General features: G+C 43.9%; 1 pseudogene; it reads left to right on the top strand.

Moving 5' to 3' along the window:
- The window catches only part of LOC120848985, a 101,405-nt pseudogene that overhangs the window by 37,268 nt on the left and 37,521 nt on the right, over window positions 1–26,616 (top strand).

Raw genomic sequence — 26,616 nt, 5'->3', positions numbered from 1 at the left:
TTGACTGGCGGCGTGCAGAAAACGCTGACCCTACCGGACAACGGGGGTCGTCTTCGTTCAGGTGAGCCGAAGATTGTAGAAACACCGATCGAGTAATGGAACCACCGTCACGCCTGGCGACACTGCTAAGACGGACGCGTTTGTGCGAGGAAATGGTGAATAAAAATCCGAGGGGTTTTTGTTTCTTCTTTAGCCGGTTTAGTAAAAGGGTAGCCCCATTCGGCTCGGAGCTGTGGTGGCTGCCCGTTGTAAGGTGCGGCTGAAGGGTAGTGTACGACTAGACGAAAGACGAGAAGCTCTTTCAAGATCGATTAGGCTAGATAAACTGTGCACCCTTCTACACTGCACCGCCAGTTCACTTTGACAGACAATCTATACAAACCCTGCTGACAGCAGTTGAAGTGTTTTAGAACAAAGAGAGCAATGTTAGCACAGGCAAAAAGGTGGCATTAGGCGACTCAAGAGCACCGGAGAAAGAACCTGATATATGTCCTCGGTTTGTCAGTAATATTTGAGAGATGAAAAAGCCTGCGTAAGGTACCAAAAGAGGCGGATCCAACTAACTCCAACGGTTTATCCGACAAACAGGTGGTATTGGAATAAGCCTATTCTTATGTGTTCCCAACACACACATAAATAGAAATTGAGACCTATCTTTACCAACAATGTTCCTCGAAGTGATAGTGCGATATACCAATAGTGTCTAAGAATACAACAGAATATGCCAGATCTGCATCTCCTACACATGTATCACTCTGCGGTCTGACACGCGACTTCCCGAAGTTTTCAACGCGCTCTGTACCTGGCCTGCCACCATTTCATCCCTGCTCTGTCCAAGTTCAGTATCGGTGAGTGCTTTGTTTCTTGCGCAAACCCCATTCGCAAATAACCTTAGATGGCCTATGGCCCTTCATACAGGGTCTATGCTGTACGGCTCTTTTATTAAAAATATGTTCGACTCGAATATTGTGAGGTAACCAATTGAGGCAACTAGCGTGTTGGTTATTACTCACACTAACCTGAATCGACTTTTAATACAGATATTTTTTTGTGCTTAGAATATATCCAATTATGTTGCTGCGTAACTTTCAAAATAGCTCTCTTCGACATCTTTGGACGAACTCCTAAAATATGTAAATAAAACGAGATTAAAAATAGAAACAATTGTTGGCATTTTTATATAATTGAAATTATATTTGACGTGATTTCACGTGGTTCAATGTAGTCGATTCTCAGTTTTTGTCAAATTGCCATATCGAAACTGAAACAATTCCTTACGGGCGCATATTATTCTGCTTAAAATATTTACAAGCGATCCTTGTGCCTGTATACACTTTTCCGAGAAACACTCGACCCCAGGAGTAGCAAACCGTTTTCGAGCCCAATTACTAGGTTTGAGGCTAGCCTCTCACCGGCTCCCTGCTAACCCTAACAGAGTGGACTGGTGATTTCGATAAGTGCAGCCTGCAAAGGCGCAGTTTCAAACGCTGCTGGTGGTTGAATTCTCGTTATTTCCAGCTGTATTTTTTTGTTTCATTATGCATGTATTTTCCCGAGTTCTCTGAAAAAGCATTGTATCATCTTTAAAAAAAAAAGCAATAAAAAACGTTTAACGATTTTTGTTGGGTACGCGCGCGACAGAACGAATGCGACTGGAATGTATAGTTCTAGTTATTTGTGTGTGTGTTTTTACGCTAAGTTTTTTTACGGCGACGAGCGATTCACCGCATGTAAAACGACAAAGCGCTCAGCTGTCGAAAATAAATTACAACAGAAGCGAGCCGAAAGGCATGGATTTTTCACACTTACAAATAATGTGTTTACCGATGGACAGGACACAGACATACAATGTAGCAAGTGCTAATATTCGAAGAATATACTGTACGTACCACAGGATGCAGCGTTATCTAATGTATATATATATATATATATATATATATATATATATATATATATATATATATATATATATATATATATATATATATATTTGAGAAAGATCTCAAATAACACAGTCACAGTCGACGACAGTCACATCTTGACGATCGGACAGAATCCAAGATGACTTCGTTTTGGGCACGCTCGGGGAGAGCTTCCTTTTTTCACAACAGCACCAAGGCAACGGAACGAACGCGACTGACCCAATTCCCACCCCAACCCGGACAACTGTTTTTGGAGATGACTGAGGAATCTGCGCGGAATATCTCTGGGAGGGGAGAGAACAATGTTCGCAATATTGTGTCGAAGGTTGTCCGACGTCCTTCACCTTTTACGTTTCCCGTGATTGTCGAGCGGAAATCTTGAATGCCAGGCACTTACCGGCCTTATTTCTCACAATGCAAGATGACACAAAAAAGGTAGGCCGCACGTATTAAAAAGAAATAAGTGGAAACCTTCAAGATGGGCGAGAAAGCGTTGAATGCAAAACCGCAAAAACGTAGGCAAAGAACCGCGCTCAGCGGGTCATCACAGTTAAAGAGAGTGGCAGAAAATTTCTAACGGATAGAGGGCAAGCAAGTCGCACCAGCCGCATCAACATCAGCAACATGGCGGCGGCCTAGCAGCGTTTTTTTGGAAAGGTGTATAATCCGAGCTGGTTATGCTGAGATACACGAGAGTTGCTGGTGGGCGCAGATGATAAGACCTTTAGTCAAACATCGCTAACTATACCAAGTGTTTCTGTTTAGTCGTGCCAACTGTACCACATAAAAAAAATAACAACGAACAGTTTGAGTAGTGCTCTTTTAATTTTGTCCTTAGTGTGCCACACTTCACGGTCAGTAGGAATGAGGTTGCTTATGTAATTAAGCGGCTAATCAACCGATATATTTAGTTAACATCTTATAAATGTTTTCAGAGATTGACTCTAGACGGCATATTGAATTTACAATACTTGAAGCCAAATCTTCCTACGCTCGACTCACACGCTGAAATAAGCGCAGAAAAGATCACTGCGGGTGCTACAGGAAACATTATGTCACATCCGCAGTCTGTTTCAAGTCCTAACGCAATGGGAAAAGAGCGACATCATCGTCGAATAAGTTGGCCGGTGGCAGATATAGCGAGTTTTCTTGTGCTAATTTCAGCGAGCGATTGAATTGCATGGAGGTTGGCCCTGAATTTCGTAAATCCAATATACCCTCAAATTCAATAATTAAAAAGTGTATTAAAATATTTTTGTTAATCAATCGCCTAATTGCACTAACAAACTTGTTATTACTGGCCGCGAGGACGTGTATTACTTTAGAAAACTTGAAGGTGTCCTAAACTCCTAATGCAGCTCTTCTTTTTTGTAGGACTAAGCACATTGGGCCCAGCTAATCAAAAACACCCGGTATATATATATATATATATATATATATATATATATAGAGAGAGAGAGAGAGAGAGAGAGATAGATATATATACATATATATATACCACTTTGCTCCTACGCTGGTTCTCTTACACTACTTCTTCTTTTATTAATACATTAAAACGTTAAAGTGGGGCCATAGATTCTTGTAGAATTGCATTAGATATAATGTAGAAAATAATAACAATATATGTCACTTCATCATAAAAAAGTTTGCATAAAAGTTTGATTTTTTTTCAATTCCTTATATCCTTTCAAAAAGACTATTATAATTATGACCAAGAGGGATATACTAGCAAACATTTTCATGGGTATTTCAAAACAAGTAACGTAAATCCCCAATTCATGCATATTGGGAATGACAGTCCTCATTATGAGGGAGTGACCTGTCAATTTATTCGGAAAAGGCGCACTTATAATCATGTTAATTCCAGTTAAATTTAAAGTGGTTCATAGTTTACGTAACTTGAGCGTCTTTATTTAGAGACTATGGTTTCAATTCAAGTGCATTCTCGCCTATACTGTGTACCTCGTCAAACACTGAGGAGCACAACAGGGGATCCCAGAATTAACAGATCATATGTTGGGTAACCTGGTATACCTACAATGTCTGGCTTGTTATAGTCAGATAATGTACTAACTACCGTGTTAAGCTTCTGGCTCCCTGGTAGCTGCTTTCAATAAATAAATAAACCAGACTCACAACGTTCGCCTAGGTTTACTTTATTTTGGTACAGAACGCCACATAGTTAACACGACCAAACAATGGACGGTTTTGCCTGCTTGGAGCTCAGCTCTTAGCCGCCCGTTTCCGGCTTGAGCACCGTCGTCGGCGTCGGTGTAACCGCGGATTGCATTATGAGACATTTCCCATTATGACGTTACACGTGACCTCACGTGTAACGCCACGAGAGTTATCCTCGTGAGAGTTACGAGGGTTACCTTCACGAGGGTTACGAGAGCTACCCTCACGAAGGTCGCGAGGGTTACCCTCACGAGGGTCAAGTGGGCTACACTCATGAGGGTAACAACGATAACGTGACTACGTTACCCTCGTGACGTCATATTTAACGTTAACTGTGACGTTATTAAGGAAACACGTGACATATGACGTCGCAGGCATCTAACATTGCCAATATTCTGGCTAAATTTAGCGGAGCAATTCTTCAGCTGATTTGGCCTAAAAGATGTCCTGCTAGATTTACCCTCGTGCCGTCAAGTGTGATGCCACGGGGGTAAAATTTTCTCAAAAAATGTAGCGGAAGCATTTCCCCCCTAATTTAGAGGGAAAGGAAGAGGGCCATACCCTCTCCTCTGTACCCTCCTCTTCGTCTCCTTAAAAACTGCGCTCTAGTTCGGCGTTACAAAATATTGTAAACGTCTTTATTTTTTTTTTCACTTAAAACTAAAATTCTGTAATCAAAACTACTACTGGGAAAAAACCACTAACCCAAATCACTAAAGTTATCACCGGATTTCTTAATTATTCGTTTAGTTTCGCTCTAGGTATATGGGGAAAAAAAGTGAAAAAGTGCGGATGTCGTGTTCTCGTTAACCGTGCTGTGCGGCACATATGTTATACATCATGAGAAGGCAGCACAAAAAGACATAAAAGGAGTATACAGACCGAATAGAACAGAGGGTTGACTCCCAACTGGTGTTTGATGTATAACGCCTACCAACTAGCCCCTCTTTCTACCCTATTACAGTACATGGGTGCCTGTATTTTGTTTAAAATAGATATAAAAATTTACGCATGTTTTAGTTGGTCGTATAATAACCTCGTGAGCACCATAAAATAACGTACGGTGAAAGCAACGTAATTGCTAAGCCACGTCGGGATGCATTTGAAAAATATTTCAAGCGCAATTCAAGTTTCGGTGCTTGCTCCTTTTCAACAACAACGACCTTTTATGCATTTTCCATATAATTATTTATATTGAGTATACGCTACATAGTTTTGAGTTTCTGTGATTGCAGTTTTCTCGTAACGTTCTACTAAGACAATGTACAAAAATCTATCAACTATCTGTGTCTCAGCAGAGAATAGGCGAGGTCTTGAAATATTCCAGTCTTTAGAACACATATGCACATCAGAAACGCGCAAATGGCGGTATAGTCATGTCTCGTTAATATGGACCCCATTAATATGGATACCCAGCAATATAGACACCACGTTTGGTAACAAACTGGGAAAATACATGCATTTTTCTCTTCTTAATATGGACGACTCACATTATAGAAGATTTTTTCTGGGAACGGAAGAGTCCATATTAACAAGACATCATTATATATTCCTTCTAAAACCAGGAGAGGCAAGGGACTGTTCACACGTTTCCGTGCCGGCCTGTGGCAGGCGTGAGGATAGAAATTTTTTAAGGTGTATATTTTTATGCTCCAAAACCTCGTGAATCCAATATCTGGGTGCTCTTAAGTGCTCCAGATTTTGTAATTAAGTTCTCTAAATTTTATATTTCCGTGCCCCCAAAATTGTTTCGGTATTACATTATGAATTTAGCACACTTGTCCTTAATTGTTAACAACCACACAGCAATTGTTTGATTATACTTGTAGGTCCTGGACAGGCACAATGGGCAGATACTCAACAAAAAAACCGCGGTTGTCAGCTAAAGCACCCAGAACGCATACGCGTGATGTTGCTGCCGGCGTTTCTCCTCACAATGGCGAGACCTGCGCACCGGCTGTGGCCGCTACGCCTAGTGATGCCATTCCCTCAACACCGATTGTGGACAATGTCCTGGAACCACCTTCTGCGATCGTGAATGTGACTTCAACTGGCAAGCCAAGCTCAAGTAACTTCCTGCAACTCCTGTATCTTCCTGCCCATCAGAAAGGTATTTCTCGTGCCTCCCGGTTTAGTTAAGAATTATCTACGTTCTACAATGGGACAGGCTAGACTAAACCATACCTATTTGCTCCAAAGCCACAAGGACCTTGCTTTCCTAGTAGACCTAGACATTGTAGAAAGCTAGTTTATTAAGCGAAGAGTTAGAGAAAATACATTTTATGTTGCAAACTAGGATTATATTTAGCACCTTCTCAAAGATATTTTTGAAAGGTTCGTTCATTCATGAACCCTATTCTGTCTATCGCGCAATTATTTATCCTTTGTTTCTAACAAGCTCTCGCTTTTCCTTTGTATTATTTGTTTGTATTTATATGCGTAAGACAGTATCACAAAAATCTATAACATTTGTGCTCATTTTTTGCTTTGTTCAAGGCGCGAGTAAACTGCCCTTGTTAAGTAACGACAATTTTACGTTCTGTGGTAAACTGATTCGTTCGTCAATATTTCATGATTGTAAAACACAAGTTAAAAGGTATATATGCAACAAGGTACTGCGGTGGGCTAGTTGGTTCATACTTAGTGTTCAAACACTAAGTATGAACCAAACAGCAAACTGTCGTCTTTGCGCTGTTTGAACACTAAGGTACATATGCGTTTGCTTAATTTTGTTTTGTTATTATATTTGAGCTTTTCATTATATATATACAACGGGGCGGTTGGACGTGAATTGAAATTTGAGGAGTTCCAGGAAAGGCCTTTACTTCACCAACGCTTCAAGCGGGGAGCGCTTTTCTTGAGGGTGGGATGGTGTGTCCTAGATATATATATAAATATAGACTTTCATAAAAAAATACAAATTGTGCGCATCTTTATATGTCTTTTGTACATATTGTAATTTATCATTTATTTTTCTTGTTTTGTTTTCTATCATTGAGTGAAAGTGCTAAAGTTAAATTTAATGTAGTAACAAGCCGCACCGTATCATTAAATGCGCGAGAACGGTAATTTTGCAGTACACTTGACATTTCTGGTATGTCCCGTTTCTTCGAGGGTATGTTACAAATAGCATGTTTAAATCATACAATTATAATTCTTGAATTGGTACATCATTTATGTGCCCACTTAAGAAGGAATGCACTCACCATGCGGAAATAAATTATTCAGAGCTTTCTCACTGTAGGACTGATTTCGTCTGTGTATCGTTCTCGACGTAGTTTTAGCGTGTTCACGCAGTCGCTCTATAAGCGCTTCACTTCCGAACTTTACTAAACCCCCCCCCCCCCCCCCCCTCAAGCCACATTCTATGTCTGCTTACCGGGAAAATTGAAACAACACGCCTTTGGTATTACCGTAAACTGGAAAAGCAATTGCGCCATACAGGATAGGCGGAATAGGCGCGGTGTTCAGAGTGTCTCCGCTAGGTGGTGCTGAGGGTACGGAATGGCCACGGCTGCCATGTTATAGGTAATAGCCTCCGCGATACTACCAGTACTACCCTGGGCAAAACTGACTGTCTTCGCAACTTTGCGCCCCAGTCAGGCAGGTCTTTCTTCCGGGGGCCTGCGCGTCTTACACACTACGTTTGGGTCTGCTTCCAATTACTGAGTGTCATCAGACGATGAACAGGGTTTTCCATTTTCTTGAGTCACCAGCAATTTCAAGGTAGTATTGTGAATTCTGTAATCGTCGCCGATGTCTCCATCTGTTTTGCCTACCAGATGGATAAAAGCAAATTAATTTTGTATGTAGGGTCACATTTTGACATCGTGCTTCAAAGTAAAGCGTTTAATAAGGCCGCTCCAGATATTATGATGCACTCGATTGATCTGCGGATAATCATGTTGGAACGCTGTTCTGAAAAGTATCTCTTATCATGCACTCATGAATGTAACTATCGTCTGCAACACCCTGTTGTCCAATCCCCGAGAGCGATTTTGTTTTCGGTGAAGAGCTGAGCAGGCTTGAAATATGACGGAAAGGAAGCACCTACGTGCATTTACTGTTCGGAATATCAGCGTTCAAGAAAATCAGAGAGAGCGTCCGATGTGGCGCCAGGTAAATTTCGCTTTCTGTTATAAAATGATAGTTTTTAGTAGACAGTCGTCTTCTTGCCGAATCCATAAAACCTACCGGCAACCCTTCTCGCGTTTCTTTTTTGATTTTTGTACTTAACCTATCCCGAATGAACACGTCACTGCTAAAGACCACGTTTGTTTTAACTACCTCAGGCTTTTGAGCGCTTTTCTTGGAGCAAAACCATGTTGGTTCTATTTATTTGAAGTACATTATTGACCGTATTGTAGGATGAACCTCTAACCGCGATTCAATTTCTAACGTGCATTTTATGGTCCTCTCGTCGATTCAAAGGCATGAGCTCCTAACGTACAAGGCTAACCATAAAAATAACGAATTGACCTTCGACAGTGAACACTTCGTAACACCGAGTGCTCCGCGTCTTTGACGACACTTTATGGATTCGACAGAGCAGCTCGGCAAAGCAACCGACCAATGTATATTTTTTTTTCTTCCGCCACTGATGCATAACTGAGTAGGATATATTTACTTATTTACGCAAGTTATCAGCTGATTCTGTTTGTTTTCGAAGGCACCAAGGCGTAGTTACCTGGGTACATTTGTCTCAAATCGTGGCTTCAACCGCATTCATGAATGTCTGAAAGCTATTGCTCTGTCTCCTGAAATATCTATTCCAGCCGCTGAGTAAATACTCACTTTACCGGGCTGAATTCACGACGACCACTGCCGCCACACAAGAACAGGGCAAAAACAAAACAAATACTACAACTGAAAGACAGGCATTCAGCGTGCCAGTCTACAACGTGCCTTGCGGGGAAGCGTACATATAACTGATATGAGCCGCGTCGGAGCGGGTTGTTTTATTGGCTGTCGCAAATAGTTACTGTGATCGTTTACTTTTTACAAAAATTCCTGCCAAGCATTGACTTTACTAAGAAAAAATAGATACTGGTAACTTTATTTATATATTAGATTATAAAAAACCGTACCTTCAAAACGACGACTATAAAAGGGAATGGCGTAGTGTTCGTAGTCAGTGTAGATGGTAACTTTACCGGAATCACACTGTCAACTGCACTCATAAAAGGCAAGATCTGGCAATCTTCAAGTGCTGAAAGACTATCTTCACGTCGCATAACACCTCGACTCGAAACTTTTTTATACTTTTTTATGTCTTGTTGAGCTAAAGATCGTTACTTGTCAGCTTGCTCGCCCACACGAGAGGGGAAGCACACTGGTATAAAGAAACGTACTTTCGCTGAAAACAATCTTAGAGGAACTGCCAAAGTAAAAATGTTTACTTCTAACATACAAAAATTAAATAACTGACAAAGTGCGCGCGAGTTGGTGTAGCGGGTATCTCCTCGCCTTTCTTTTTTTTTTGTCCCTTCACTTTTTTTTGTTGCTTTTGAAGAGGCGAAGAGTAGGATACCAAAAAATTGCGCGCTTTCCTGAAGGTAGAACAATTAACGACTACCTCTTCGACTATAGTCACTACAGAAGATTGCGTAATGTAAAATATAAGGAAGCGCTCAGTTTTCCGCCGAAATAAAGTTCATCACGAAAATGGACTGAAGGCGCGTACGGACATCGACACGGAACCACCATTCTTCAAAACTACGTGCTCGAAAAGCTGCCAGTCATCCATATACCGACGACACCTCATCAAAATCTGCACAAAGACGTGGTCTTCGACCAGGTGCGTGATCGTCCAATCATCTACCGCGGAGGCACATCCACGTCAGCCTTCGAGACTATAAAGGAACAGCCCAACGGACTGATGGCCAGTGGGCAAGGTGACAGCAGAAGCGACATGTCTTACAGATGGCTCTTTTCTTGCGTGCAGGTAGGTGAGAGTTTTTGTGACTGCTCGTATCGCTCAGACCATCGTTATCTACTGCTGTTGCCTTGCAAAAGGCGAGCGAAACTGTTTTTCGCTGCCATTGCCGATTATTGTTGGGGGGGGGGGGGGGGGGCACTTGCGCTGATAGGTGCGGGGATGTCGAACAAAATCCTGGCCCAAACACAGACACAATGCAGCAGATACTGGAATGCCAGAAACAGATGACGGTTTATTTATCATCTAAAGCCGCAAGCCAAAAAAGTTTTGATAAAAGACTAGAAGCGATTGAAGCGTCCACTTCAAAGATAACTGATCTTGTCATGACGCTTGATGTTACACAAAGAAAGGTGGCAAACTTGGAAGCGACCATATTAAAGCTACAAGAAAAAATCGATGACTTAGAAAACAGAAGTAGAAGAAACAACTTGGTAATCCATGGAGTGGCAGAATCCGAAAAGGAAACGGAGTGGGACTTGAGACAAAAAGTAGCTGAAGATGTTTTCAAAACAAAACTGAGTGTTGATGTGACGTCTGTCGAAAGGATTCACCGTCTTGGAAGGCTACCTAGCAGAACGCCGAGGCCAGTCATCTTAAGCTTTGGAAGTAATAACGAAAAACAAAAAGTACTTAGGAAGGCCAATAAGCTTAAAGGGACTCGTATTTTTATTAATGAAGACTTTTCAAAAAATGTAAGAGTTATCAGAGGAAAGCTATGGGAGAGTGCAGCTGCAAATAAACGAAATGGAGACAATGTGCTCTTATCGTACGACAACCTAAATATCAATGGAGTAACGTACGGATGGGACTCGGATACTGACCAGAGAGTTCAAATTTTTGCAGCCAATGTACCGCCCAATGTACCGCATCCTGAACAATTACGTGAACCTAATTCACAAGAAACAAAAAACCTTCTACTGATCAACCTTAGTGCCCGAAGTATTGTAAATAAATCGCTTCAACTCGAACACATCTCAATGGATCATGACCCCAGTATAGTGGCTATCACCGAAACCTGGCTTGATTCATCAGTGCTAGACAATGAGATAGTTCGCCCTGGTTATAATATTTTTCGAAAGGACAGAGGGAGTAGAGAAGGAGGTGTGGCCCTAATAGTTCAATCGTCCCTGATCGCTTTTGAAATAAAAGGTGCTCCAGGTATTGAAAATGTATGGTGTAGGATCAAGTTAAAAAAAACAGTGAATTAATAGTAGGTGTAGTGCATCGCCCTCAACAAATGCCTCTTGGATATTTTAGGGAGTTAAATGAGTTTCTTTTTATGTTAAAAGTAAGTTTAAAGAAAGTTATTTTGATGGGAGACTTCAACCTCGGTGGGATAGACTGGGCTACATTAGGAACTGGGGACAGTGAAGTGTCGTGTTCCGAAGAATTTCTGGATTTGGCCTTCTCGCACAACTTGACACAGGTTGTCAAAGAGCACACTAGGGTTCAGGGGGAATCACGATCCCTAATAGATTTAATATTTGTCAGTGAGACACTCTCCCGTCACATATACGATTGTAAGACTCACCCGGGAATTTCTGATCACAAAATGGTTCACTTCAAAATATCGTTGGAAGCTACGCTTAAGAAAAGAAAAATATCTTCATACCGAAGCTTTAAGGAAGCTGATGACGAATCAATTATTGATCAACTAGGCTTTAACTACGATACATTTGAGAACCTTGCTAGGAACCCCCTGATCGGAGTGAGCGAGCTATGGCTTAATTTTAAAAGGACTGTACTAGAATGCATTCATAAGTTCGTTCCAATGCGCGTTAAGAAGCGGAATCCAAATAGTACTTGGATTACAAGGGATATAATCCATCACAAAAGACTCTTAACCAGGTGTAGAACAAAAGCGCGTGGGAAAAGTGATGGTTTGCTACAGGCTAAATTACGGACGCTAAGTAACGGAACTTAAAACAAAAATAAAGGCATCGAAATTCTCCTTCTTTAATGTTAAAATGCATAACTCCATAAAATATTCACCGAGGAGGTTTTGGCGACAACTAACATCAAGTAAAAAAGGAGTTACTAAAGAGATAGTAGGAGATAGGGCTATTAAAAACAAGAAACAAATCGGAAATTGTGTAATGAATATTTCGTCAGCATTTGTTCTACTGATAATCATGTCCTACCGGATTTTTTTTTTTTTTAAATGTTCCCCCAATGAATGACGTAGAAATATCAGAAGAAGGTATTTTTTCTTTGCTACTTGGTATCGATTTAAAAAAAGCTGCTGGTCCTGATAATATTCTTAACGAATTCTTATATCGTTACAGTGAATGGTGTTCGAAGTATCTTAGCCTCGTCTTCAAGAGATCGTTGTCAGATGGAACTGTTCAAGATGACTGGAAAATCGCCAAAACAATAACTGTACATAAGAAAGGTAACGCCCCCCCCCCCAAGCTCAGTTACAAACTATAGACCCACTTCGTTAACATCTAGTTGTTCTAAATTGATAGAACACGTCATCTCAAAGCATATAAGAACGTTTTTAGATGTTTATCAAGAACTTGATAGCAAGCAACACGGGTTTAGAAAAGGTTTATCTACCACTACTCAATTAACGGAACTGATTCACGATTTTTCTTCGACTCTTGACAATAGAGGCCAGGTCGAGATAATATTTTTAGATTTCCAGAAGGCCTTTGACAAAGTGAATCTTAATAAGCTACTCGTTAAGCTAGAGCCTTTGCTAAAGAATCCCAAACTCCTGCGGTGGATCGAAGCGTTCTTGACTCTTAGAAAGCAGTTTGTTAGTATCGATGGGCACGATTGGATGCTACGAGAAGTGCACTCGGGAGTCCCACAGAGATCTGTACTCGGACCCTTGTTATTTTTAATTTTTATAAATGACGTTCTTCGTGACATTACTGTAAAAGCAAGGCTCTTCGCTGATGATTGCAATTTATATAATTATATAAACGATGACAGCGATTCCATCGAGTTGAACGGCTGTTTACAAAAAATTAGCAATTTGTGTGAAATCTGGCAGATGTCTTTAAACCTGAAAAAGACCGTTTGCATGTCAATGACACATAAGAAAACTCCCGCGGTGTATAAATACCACTTAAACGGAAAGAGTTTGTCTAGAGTAAACGAATTTAGATACTTAGGGATAACAATAACTAGCGATCTTCGACGGGACAATCACATTAATAATATAATTAAGAAAGCTACAGGTAAACTTTGGTCATTAAGAAGATCGTTAAAGGTGGCCACTCTGGAAACTAAACTGCTAGCTTTTAAAATGATAATAAGACCAAATTTAGAATATGCTAGTGAAGTGTGGGACCCGTACACAAAGAAGTTAGTATTAAAATTAGAGAGGATTCAGAAATTGGTGTTGCGCTTTATTTTTTCAAAGTGTAGGAGGCTAGATTCACCAACGAAACTGTATTCCAGGGCAGGAATAAGTCTACTGGAAGAAAGGCAGAGAATTAAACGCTTGAAAATGCTTTACTTAATTTTAAACGGGACACTTCTGCTAGACAAAGATAGATTGATAAGATACCATACCTCTAAAATTACTCGAAACAAACATACTAGAACACTTGAAGAATATCGTTACGCCGAAAACTGCTTTAAAAATTCATATTTCCCTCAAACGATAAAGGAGTGGAATGCGCTGCCAGAAAGCACTGTTGCAGCCAACACCGTTTCTGAATTTATGAGATGTCTGCAGAAGTTATCGTAAAAATTATGTATCTAAATCTGTTGCTCACAGTGCTTTGTTTATTTCTTTTTTGAGTGTGTTTGCGTTGTGTTTGATAATATAACCATAAAGTACGCTGGTAATGCTATGTTGTACACCATGTTCTGCGTAACTATTTTATGTTCACTTTTGTTGCTCAACCCTATTTGGTCCCCCTTGTAGGGACTAATAGTATTGTCAAATAAAATAATAAAGAAAGATATGGAAATAGATTGCATGTTGCTCAAAAAATATTAAACTCTTCTCACCTTTTGGAGGTTCGATTGCTGGTATTTGTGCTGCAGTACCCCAAAGTTTTTGAAAGTTCGAAGTTTCCTACAACTCCATCACCGTTTTCGTGCGTCAGATTCTTGTGATACATACATGAAAATGCTTTTTTTTTTGTTACAACATCAGGGCACGTCTTGGGCTGAATGCGTATTTTGATGCGGAATTTATTGGGATGTTGCTTCTTCAAATTTCTTAAAGCAACTAAGAAGAAAAGAATAAATAGCTGAAGCCAGCGTTTTTGTTCTTCGAAACCATGTTATATTTTAGACTATCATCTTGACTGTGGTTCGCTGTCGCTGTTGAGCGTCGGTACCGTTTCTTTACCTGACATCTCGCTGAAGAAGACTGGTCTGTGGTACGGCCGAACCATGCTACATGCGTTTTGGACAGCGTAAAAAAAAAATGTTGGTCAAGGCATACGTGCGTTTACATTTTCTTGCTTTAATTGAACATCTATTTTGTTATGAAAGCCACCCCCAATGTATTTTTTTTTCGCTGGCAATATATCCAAAAGCTTCATCATCTTATTCGGCGATGCTTAAACCATAACTCAATATTGTCACGAATGACACTTGATGACGCGGCGAAAACTAAAGCAAACTGAATGTTTCAGAAAGGCAAACGTGTGCCCCAATATGATAAGACTGATCGGACGATAACGGGCGTCGATGGCGGAGTAACGGCAGTACCAAATCGATCGCATGCGAAGACTACCCGGCGTGGTGCAGTTTCTTTTAAGCCCTCTCTGGGACCCTGGAAAAATCTGTCACGATCCTTCTTGAACTTTACATTTTGAAAATAAACAACTTACACCACGTCTCACCCTTCGATAAACTAAAAGGCAAAGCTACAGGCTGCCAGGTCCAATCAAGAGCCAGTTAGGAACCACGTGTCTTTCCGTGGTGCGTGCCTGCGAGTCTTGCACACTGGTACGCACATCGGGGCGATACACTGCCTGGTTTTTAACCGGCTCGTGATTGGACCTGGCAGTTTGTAGCTTTGACCTTATGTTCACCTTAGTGTGAGACGAAGTATAGACGATTCTCTAACTTCCTTGTATCATCTACTTACAAAAGCAAGGATAAAAAGTCATGCAGTGCCAGGAATCGAACCCCAGCCACCTGCGTGTGACCTTAGCGCGTGGCCCGCTTGGCTACGACCGCGCGTGAATATACGCTCAAACCTAATAAAAATGCAAGATAAAAACATAATTTATCAATATATTGTCATGGGTAAGTAAAATGTCTTGCTATTTTTATGCACTACCGCTTGGCGATGTTTCCTGAATGAAATTTGTTTAGATTTACTTACATTGATCGCATTCCACGCTCGATTACTTGTAGGACAAATGTTACAGCTTTGCGATTCTAACATCAAACTTCGACTGTAACAACAAAGCTTCGAGCCTCTAATAAAGTAGCGAGCTTTTCCATTATACGCAAGAAGCGCGCATTGCAATGCATCAGGCTTTCGACACATCTTCACTTGGAAACAAGGCAAGATGTCCAAGAGGACTTTCGAGAGCCAGCTGTAAAGTTCCCACAACTGGGACTGGCGGCAACAAACGTTGTTGTCTTTTTTTATTTCACGCTAGGACATTAAGTTTGAAAATAACGCCCATATACTAACGAATTGCCTAATTATGTGGTTGGCTCCGTTGACTACGCAACCAGCTGCATCGCGAAAATATTGGGCTTGAACCCCGCCCGTTCAGGCCTGTGTTTCATGAACGTTTGCTTTCCTGCCAAGTTAAAGCTTTTTTGTTTTGTTTTTGTCAGCAGTAATTACGTGTTCTGGGGCAAAGCCTTTGTGAACTTACGATGTGCATAAAAACAGAGGTGACTCGCTCTTTCGGGAGAGTCGCCCTTATGTCTCTGGCGCATGAAACGTAATCATTTCTCTTTACGTTTGTAGGTAGGATTTATCCTTGTACAAAAAAGGTTGAATGAATGGCCCCGATGTTTTGGGGGCCCCAAGACGCTCAGGGCTTTGCAGCGCCCTTGAGCAGTGCAACTACACACGCTGTGTGGAGGCCCCCAAGGATTCGGGCCTCCTATTCTGTATATCCCAGTCAAACATGTTTTACAGTACTACATTTGCTTATCCGTTTGGATGAGCTTAAAGGTTTCACGGGTATCATAATGTGTGAAAGAACGGAGTCTTTGATGAGATGACTAAATAAAGAAGATCGTTCGTCTATGCTACAGAAAGGAAGGACTTGTTCTTGTCCTTTGACTTATACAAAATACTACACGTTTTCGTTTGCAACATGGAAACAAGCACCCGGTTACAAAAAAAAAAGCAATGAGTTACGAACAATGACTTTATTTGAGATTAATATAAACTTCTTAGCGAACCTTCCGCAGTTTTGTGCCGGTAGTCAAGTTAGTGAATGAAGCAGGATGCACGAATCTGTCGTACATCTACTCCAATTATGCATACTTAAAGTAATGCTCCTAACGAATGGGACATGACATATTAGCTTCTGAATATCAAATAACGAGGGTATTACTCTGTTTACATACACTTATGGGTCTCATAATACGGCAGCTTTTGAATTGCGATAACGTTGCATCAGAAGTCGTTGGTTGGTTGCGAAAGACCTACTCGCAGGAAGTAGATATTTATATTACTGAATTGTGTTAATCAGTTCTAATGGCGCCGAAAAACCTTATGGACGCAGTCCAAACGTGTTCCTAGACCTTCCTTCCTACGGTAGATTCTAAGGAGTTAAGTAAACAAAGGTTTACACAGTACAAGATGATGTAAAATGCGTTCGAAGTTTGACGATTTTCCGCGCAATGATTTCTGCAACAATTTTTCACGTATTACACGCAAGCCCGGAACATCTAATTTCGGTACACCATTGTGTTAGAACCCTCTGACGCTCCTTTAGTATCGGAAAGGTAATTCCAGTTTCATCGTATGACATCTGCGTTATCGGCGAATCAGCTCTGGATCCATCGCGCGAGGAATACGCTACGCCAAGAGTGGCGCGAGATGACTGGTAAACCGCCCAAAGGCCATGCGATAAAACTGACACTACATTTCCAATTTTACAGGGGTATTTGTTTTGTGCACATGTAAGGAAATACAATTCTATTCATAAATTTTTTTATAACTCCGTAATAACGTAGGAAATCGCACTTCCGAGTATTCGTTTGTTTTTTTCGGCGAAAGAATATGGGGGCTGATTCTATGGGGTGACGAAAAAAAGCAGTCGACTCTGACACACAAGGTCCTTCAATTCCTGTTTTTTTGTTGTTTTTTTTTTGGCGAGACTGCGTTCAGCTTGCATTTCGAAGCTGCCGAAGTGTTGATTTCGGCCGTGTGTGCACAGAACGAAAATTAATTATCCTGCGACAAGGCCGAAGCTCCAGCATCTATTCTATTATAACAGGTCGTGCCTCGTGCGGCTCATAAAATACATTGATGCCACGGTTGGAGGCATGACACTAATGACTTCACATCTAAATCCTCCGACGGCCCTTGACTTCGATCTTTCAAATGAACTGAGGTTGGTCGCAGCTGCCACAATAGACTTTACAACGTGCTCGCTATCAGCGACCGATATTCTCGCACTTGATCCCGGTCGCTACAATGGCAGCGCTGATATTTTTGATCGTGCTAGCACTTTTAGAGGCGGGATGTGCAAGTTCAGTACACCAGACAATGAGGTGGTGTGGAGGACCACCCATGAGTAAGTTAAGTAAAAACGTAACGCATCGAACCTTTTTTTTGTGGTTGATTCTGTTAGTTCATACTTTACCAAACCGCTTCTACAGAAAAAGAATTGCCGCAAGTTTCTTTCATATCTGTTTCTCCTAAATCTGGGATTAAGATGGTCACATTAATAATCATCAGATTGTTTATTTCTACACGGAAGATACCCTCATTGCCCGAAGGCGTTACTAAAACGGGGTTACAAATGCGAAAAAGATATTTCGGTGGCAGAGCACAGCTGTTTCTCTTGTTAGGTGTTTTTGACAAAACAATATTTGCATACCTGTTTGATCTGGCACGGTATTCTTTTATTTTAAAACGATCACCGGTCCGACTGTAATTATAGCAGGTTTTGTTTTTAAGTAAGTGCTTTTGGTAATACCGGCAAGGCACTTAATCTTGATAATAAAACATATTCATTATTTGCTTCGTCGAGCTCAGAGCGATTCTCAGTTATTTCTTGTTTTCAGTACAATTTTTTCTGTACCACCCGAGAACAGACCTCACGGCCCAAGTAAAGATTTTCAATGTATTTTTTTTTTTAATTTAATATTCCTGCGTAGGGAATACGGATACAACGCATGCTTATTTTAGGATTAGCGTAATACCTGCCAATTGTGTCTTTTTCTTTAAGTTTGTACCGGAACAGTTTAAAGTTAAATTTCCTGCCAACCCTTAAATCTATATTGTGGATTTGAGCGTTTCATGAAAGGTCGTTCGACAACGTGTCACCATAATGTTGTCTCTAGATTTTCTTGATGAAGTCAATATTCAAACTCCCTATTCTGTACAAATTTTCTTCTTACCCCTAGAAAGACTTACCTTGACACGCATAAGATTCAAATTCATCTTTCATTTACAATACCAGTTTTAACACGTATCGGGTCACGCTATAATTGTATTGCATCTTGCTCACTCGTAATGATCCTATACAAAAGCACAATCATTGGCAAACAGACGTACGATCGAGTTGCTAATTGGCAAGGAATGTCAATATTACAAATTAAAATAACGTTTTACGCCTTTTGTCGAATTAAACGCAAACACTCCATAGCTAGTTGGATTTTATTATTCGACTTATATATTTTTATCATGTTCCATTTACCGCAAAACGAAATTTTCATTCAGGTGTGGTACAACGTAGGTGTGTTGAAATAGAAGTAACTGAAACATGCTCGTACCAATATTGAGAGCGGTATGTCTCTGCGGTTAACCACGCTCCTGATGAAAACCGTATGTGCATACACCTTTGGCAGCAAAGACGCACTCTAGAACATTTTAAGCTTTTAATGTATAAATCAACTTGTACCAAGGCCTGCATCCTAAAGGTGTTACACTATTACCCTTAGGATGCTGGTTTAAAGACTAGCACCATAAACAGTAAAAAATGACGTAATGGATCATGAACGAGAAAGCAGGCATTACCCTTGTGTCAGCTACACCGCCTTATATGCTTGATAATTTAATCGCGCACATTCACAGGTCCTTCGGTTTTACGAATATTACACGTAGCTGTATCTTTGCCCGTTAATATATGGCGTGGTGCGTAACATATCTACATTCAAGGAATGTTCCTCTAAGAAAAAGGGCATTAGTAGAGGCTAGAATTACTCGGTATCATCGCACAAAGAACCTGTTTAGAGCTGGTGTCGATGCGCCGAACTTTCTTAAAAGTGGCGTCCGGCTCCCTCCCTTCAGCCCCTTCCACACTCTTTCGAATCCCGTTTTACACCCTTCGAAATGGAGTGTGTTCGATACAATACCCATTTCTCAAATAAAAGTGGGGTATTTTGGGAAAATAAGTGCTAAAAGTGTGCAGTCAAGTAAGCAAGTCGCCGGAACAACGCTTTAGCTCATTTAAGGCACATTGCGATGATATCAAAGTGTAGAGCACATTGGTACCTTACCTAAAACAATCGCCGCAGAAAGTAAAAAGCTAGAAACACCTAATGAAATTCACTTCTAGAAATTTCCCATGTGTTCTTTTTTCTCTTCATATATGAAACCAACGTTGATTGCTTTTCAAAAGTATAATTTTTTTTTTGCAGACCCGGTAGACACAGCCAAGGCAGGGAGGCTTGTAACTAGAATCTTTTCCTCTTGCAAGGATGTCATTATCAAGCTCAACGTCAAACCCTCTATCATTCAGGTTGGTGGACTGCACGTGCCTTAAGAACTTGATGTGTTCCTTTTTATGGAGAATGGAGTTCCGAGAGTGAAATGCATTGCACACCGTCAGGAACTTCGCTTAATTAAGTCTATACCTGAGCGAGATATCGCTTGGTTTTCTTCGAGCAATACTGATAAAAAAATTCACCGCAAAGAGGTAAACGACTTGACACATGTCCTGATTGTACACTATTTCTTGGGTTAAAAGAAACTGAAGATTTTCAGTCTAAAACTCTACGTGTATCGCGTGCTTTGAATACGAATGTAGTGTTTTCAGCGCAACAATAAACAACCGGTCACCAAACACTTAGTCTGCATGCAATGTAGCCCTGTCCGGAACAGATGCCTAGATTTCAAAACTTGTAATTAACTGATTAAAAAATTATGATTTTGGTAATGGGAAAATCGGGCTTGTTCTTAACAGCTGCTGCAATTAATGTTTATTTGTGAGCTCTGTTGGACCTTAAACCGCGATCTCGTGAGGCGGTCAGTTGTGCATCGGAGAGTCACCATGTCTGATGAAGTGTGAGGCTTCCCTCTATCAAAACGGCAGCATTATACGCACTAACATGCGTGCTGCAGTGGCGCTGCTGTTTTCACGACGCATGCGCCGACGCTTCACCTCACATGAATCTGGTTTTTGAGCACGCGCAATTCCGAACACTGGTATGGGCAAACTCGGGGTTGCTTGTGGAGAGGGCGTTGGACAACAGGGCCAACCATCCTTAGGAGCCTCATAAGCACGAAACGTGCCGGTCGGTCATTGCATAAAATCTAGACGATTAAAAAAAATGGAATCGAACACCGTTTGCCGGCGTGGAAGCCAAGTGCCGTGCTGACTGAGCTAAGAATCCAGAACGCGGGAATGGGAGAATCACAAGCAGGTGGTGTGTGAAAGTACCCGGTGCAGAAACGTGTGAAAAAGCAAGAAAGAGAGGAGCAGAAACAGGTGGTGCATAAAGGGTGCGCAGAACGAGGATGAGAGGAACGGGCGTGAAAACGCACTTGCTCTGTTGTAGTGATTGTATCCGGGTGGTGCTGAAGGGAAGTCCACGCAGCGTCAGAAAAAGAGTGGTTTGACCTAACCGGCTTCCATACAAAACACTTCCCTTGGCACCACCCAAGCTAAAAGCACCACCCAGTTCAGGCAAGATTAAGGGTTATCCTGCCTATGGCACCATCCGAACTGAGAGCGCCGTCTACCGAACATGAAGCCAATTCTGTATCCGGGTGGCACCACGAGGTGAATTATAACTAGGGATCCGTGTTTTCATAGTTGATACTCTTTCTCGAATTTGGGTGTATTTTTTATGTTTAGTTTTTTTTTTCCATGCATTCGGTGTTTTTGTCTTAGTTGGTTTAAGTCATAACAAATATACACAAAAGAACAGCGAATCTGTAAGAAAAAGTTAACCCAGAAAAGCAAGATACAACCAAATTCGAAAAAATAAACTCTGAAAAAATGGAACCCTAATTATAGCATTCACGGCGGAGACTGTGACATTTATAAGGAAAAGCCAGGTGGATACAAGGCAAATATAAAACAAAAAAAAATGAAAAAAATGGCACGACTTTTAGCCGCACCATTCGGCGCCGGGGAGTCAACGTGGAGACAGACACTTCTAGGTTATTTGCAAAAAAACTGAAGGTATTTTCTTTCTTTGTTCTTGTGTCTTGTCACGAAACAATACTCCTGGACGAAAAAAAAGGAGATAATAAAAAATAAAAACAAACGTTTCGTCTCATTGCGATACATTTCAATGGAGGTGGTGTAGGCAGTTGTGCTGTTTTCTACACCACCAAGGCTCGTTATAGATTTGAGACCTTTTCCCCTTCGGATGGGCAACCATGCTTCGGTGCCTATATACTGAAGGACTTTGCTGCAGCCCGCTTTTTATATACACCGCCAATGACTTTATTTTACCGATCTCGACATATCGCGAATTAGGCGAATTGTTAAATTCTCAAATATTTCGTATGCAGAATATTGTCGCGAGCGCAGGAGGCGGTATGGCCGTGGCCTAACGGTTATCGTGCTTGCCTCCCAAGCAAAGAGCCAGGGTTCGATTCCCGGGAGTTACGCGTCCTTTTATTTATTCTTGCAGTTTAATGTTCTGGTGAATTCGAAAACTCTGTTGCTTGTTAGGGGTACGAATGTTCTAGTCGCCAAGCCTTCCAGGTCAATTGTTCCAGAAGCCAACGCGTGTACGTAAGGGGTTCCGCGTGGCGATCTGCAGTCAGTCTCGCCCCAGCGTTCGACTCTGCTGTTACGCCGGCCTCGACGCCCGCGACGCTCTTCTGTTATCTTCTGTTTCCTTTTTATATCTGGGCACAAGTTCGCCCCATTAAACGTTTTAGTATCCTCCATCTATTCTTTGTTTCCTTGGCTGTCCCTTCGTGGCATTTCGGTGGAGGTGCGGGGTATTTGCATTTTATGCCCGTGGACCGTACCCCTCCGAAAACACGCCGGCCAAGTGCCGTGCTCAGTCTCTGGGAGCTACCTTTCGCAGAAGACCAGACCAAGGCCCGGTCAAGTCGCCGTAACCAATGCCTACCCCGGAGCTTGGATTCCTGCCGCAGAAATCAAAGAAGCAGACCGCGACGATGACGACCTTGCCCGTCGTCATCCTGCCCGTCACTAATCGGACTACAACGCCCTTTCGCGGTGAAGCTCACAAAGACTACATCATTATGAACGTGTAGCCCGCCACAACGGATGGACGGATGAGCACCGCCTCCAGAACCTCTACTTCGCGCTTGAAGGCACCGCGAGGCGCTGGTTTGAGAACAACGAAGCCTCCTTTATTTCGTGGGAGCTATGCGCCGCTGAACTGAAGTGGACGTTCATCAACTACCACCGTCGGCAGCGAGAGGAAAACCTCCTTCGAACAAGGGTGCAGGGCCCCAACGAAAGCGTGATAAGATTTGTCGAAGCTGTCCTGCTTGTAAGTACTCGGGCCGATGCGGGGCCACCGAGAAGAAGAAACTTCGCGCTCTCATGCGTGGGGTGAAAGGTGAAATTTTCGGACGGTTGGTACGCAATCCCCCAACCACTGTCAATGGTTTTGTAACCGAAGCCACCAATATCGAGCGCGCCCTGACAGCCCGAAAAAGCCACTACCACCGAATCGCCGGCGCGCCTGCTGTTTCAACTATCGCTGCTTCCCTTCTGGACCTCAATACTAGAGGTGTCGACAGTCTTCGGGAGATCGTCCGTGAAGTCGTCCAGGAAGATCTCCTCAAGATACATCCCGCTGCGGATCGCCCGTCCTCACTGTCGCTCGCCGAGGTCGTCCGAGAGGAAGTTCACCGGGCCTTCCAATCTGAGGTTCCGATCGACACGACGACGCCAGAGGAACCGACTTTGAGCTACGCCGCCATTGCCCGACGACCGCCGCAAGCTAACCGCCAGGCCACGGCGCCGCCCCGACGAGACCCTCCGATGCCGCAGTATCCTCGATGCCAGGAAGGACAAGTCCAAGACGTCCGCCGGGAGCGACTCTCGGCGAGGAAGACCGACGTGTGGCGAACGGCCGACCGACGCCCGCTTTGCTACCACGTCTACTGCGGCTGCCCCTACCGTTGACTTGGGCTGCATGATTTCCACCCGAACGACCCACGCGCGAGGTACGGCGAACGCCCTCGCGATATGGACGACTACCTCCGACGCTGGCCCTCTTCAGCACCGTCTCTCCGCCGTGAATATCGCTCACCATCGACACGACATTCAGCGTCCCCAACTCCACGACCCCGCCAACAGAGCTTGCCCCCCCCCCCCCCTGCGTCGCCGGGAAAACTAAGTGCGGCAACGCCTGGCGGTCGGGTTGCCGAAGACAACCAAAGTAAAGTGCCTCCAAGAATGCCAGAGCGCTCCCACTTTCCCGACGCCACGCATTACAACGACGCCCCTGCAGTGGTGTTCAACAACCTAAACATTAAAATCGACGGCCACGACGCATCGGCGCTCGTGGACACCGAAGCAGACTACTCAGACTTGAGTAGGAGGCTCTCTCGCCGCCTTGGAAAGGTGACGACGCCCTGGGAGGGGCAGCAGCTACGAGCTGCTGAAGGACGCCTTATTACGCCTGTCGGAAGGTGCACTGCTCGAGTCGAAATCCACGGTGAGACGTGCCCTCTCAAGTTCGTTGTTCTGCAAGACTGTGCGAGGGACGTTATCCTCGGAATTGAGTTTCTCTGCGAGTATGGCGCCGTCATCGACCTCGGAACAAACCGGCTGACACTACAAAAACCTGCTCCGCTACCGGAGGAACGAAGAGCGACGCTATCCACGGTCCGAGTCTTCGCAAACCACGTAAACTTACCACCGCGGTCGAGTGCTTTCGTACTCGCCGGGATCGATGAAGCTTTCTGCGGCGAAGTTCTCGAGGGAAGCCTCCAACTGCTCTTGGGGAGAGAAATAGGCGTCGCAGGAGGCATAGCTGATCCTCAGAATGGGCGGACCCTGGTCCTCGTGACGAACTTCCGAACTGAAACGCAACACCTTGCGAAAGGTACAGCCAAGACAGTACGTCGCCAGCGCAGCTCGACATTGACCCAAGCTTCCGGACCCGAAATGACAGCAGCTGATTATCCTCCTCGCCGAATACCGCGACTGCTTTGCGGCGTCGTCGAACGTGCGCCAAACTGCTGTAGCGAAGCACCCTATCGTTATTGAGGACGACGCGGGCCACGGAAGCAGTACGTGGGCCTCTCCAGTCGTGCTGGCTAAGAAAGACGGAACGCTTAGGTTGTGCGTGAACTACCGGCAGCGGAATGCGATGGCGAAGAAAGACGTCTACCCAGTCCCCCGCATCGACAACACTCTAGACCGGCTGTGCCACTTGTAATGTTTCTCATCGATGGACCTGAAAAGCGGCTACTGGCAGATCGAAGTCGACGAACGGGACCTAGAGAAGATAGCCTTCGTCACGCCGAATTGACTGTACGAGTTCAAGGAGATGCCCTTTGGACTATGCACGGCACCAGCAACTTTCCAGCGTGCCATGGACACAGTACTGGCAGGGCTGGAGTGGGAGAGCTGTCTCATCTACCTTTACGACGTCGTAGTATTTTCAACTGACTTCGAGGAGCACTTGCGACGACTACGCTCTGCTCTTTAAGCCATGAAGACCACCGGACTCACCCTCAAGCCGTCAAAGTGCCGGTTCGCCTATGACGAACTGAAGATCCTAGGCCACGTGGTTAGTAACGAAGGCGTCCGCCCAGACCCCGAAAAAACTCGCGCCGTCGCGGTATTTCCAGCACCGACAGACAAGAAACCCGTGCGAAGATTCCTTGAACTTTGTACCTACTATCGACGCTTTGTTCGGGATTTCGCAAGGATTTACGCACCGCTCACAAACCTCACGAAGGACGCCGAGAAGTTCGAATGGGCCGACGAGCAGCAAGGGGTATTCGACGAGTTGAAGCAAACACTCCAGACTCCTCCTCTTCTTGGACACTTTGATCAGGATGCGGAAACCAAAATTCACATGGACGCCAGTAATGCAGGACTTGGAGCGGTACTAGTTCAAGTGCAAGTAGGCACCGAGCGAGTTATCGCCTACGCAAGTTGGACGCTGTTCGAATCGCAGATAAATTACTCCACGACTGAAAAAGAATGTCTTGCGGTCTTCTGGGCCATCACGAAGTTCCGCCCGTACCTGGATGCGAGCTCCTTCCACGTAGTCACGAACCATCACTCGCTCTGCTGGCTTGCGAACCTCAAGCACCCGCCAGGACGCCTCGCTCGATGGAGCCTCCGACTATAAGAGTTCACCATGACAGTGGTTTACAAGTCAGGACGCAAGCGCAGCGACGCTGACTGCCTCTCCAGGGCCCATGCCGAAACAACTTCCGGCAGCAGCGACGACGATGACGACGAGTGCTTCCTAGGAGCTGGGAACACCGACGACATGGCACGACGTCAACGAGACGATCCGGAGCTCCGTGCCTTAATCGAGCACCTGGAAGGATAGGGAAGTACCGTACCACACGTTTTCTCACGAGCCCTGCCGACTTTTGCCATTCGACAGGGTGTACTTTACAAAGAGAACTTCGGGGACTACTCGCCGTGGCTGCTGGTAATCCCGACTGGCCTTCGAGAGGAGATCTTTCAAGCATGTCACGACGACCCGACGTCTGGACACCTTGGTTACAGCCATACGCTGGCCCGTATTCGTGAAAAGTATTAGTGGCCCAAGCTCCCCGAAGCCGTCCACCTCTACACCCGATCATGCCAGGAGTGCAAGCGACGCAAGAAACCGCCGACAAAGCCGGCAGGTCTCCCGCAGCCGATTCCTCCGCCAAGTGCACCATTTCAGCAGATCGGAATGGATCTACTTGGTCCTTTTCCGGCGTCTACCTCAGGAAACCGTTCGATAATTGTTGCCACTGATTATCTCACGCCGTGCGCAGAAACGGAAGCTCTTCCTTCAGGGACAGCTGTTGAAGTCGCCAAGTTTTAGAGCGCAGCTCTTAGGGGCCCGTTTCCAGCCTGAGCGGCGTCGCCGTTGGCGTCGGCGTCGCCGTCGCCGTCGGCGTCGGCGTCGGCGTCGGCGTCGGCGTAACCGCGCCCCTCCCTCTCCTCCTCCTCCCTCTCCTTCTCCCCCTCCTCCTCCCCTCCTCCTCCTCCCCCTTCTCCTCCTCCCCTCCTCCTCCCCCCCTCTTCCTCCTCCCCTCCTCCTCCTCCTCCT

This window comes from Ixodes scapularis, unplaced genomic scaffold, assembly GCF_016920785.2.
Source record: "Ixodes scapularis isolate PalLabHiFi unplaced genomic scaffold, ASM1692078v2 PGA_scaffold7__128_contigs__length_106722199, whole genome shotgun sequence".
Taxonomy (NCBI): Eukaryota; Metazoa; Arthropoda; class Arachnida; order Ixodida; family Ixodidae; genus Ixodes; species Ixodes scapularis.
Note: the sequence above shows the minus strand (reverse complement) of the source record. Positions and strands in the feature narration are given on the sequence as shown.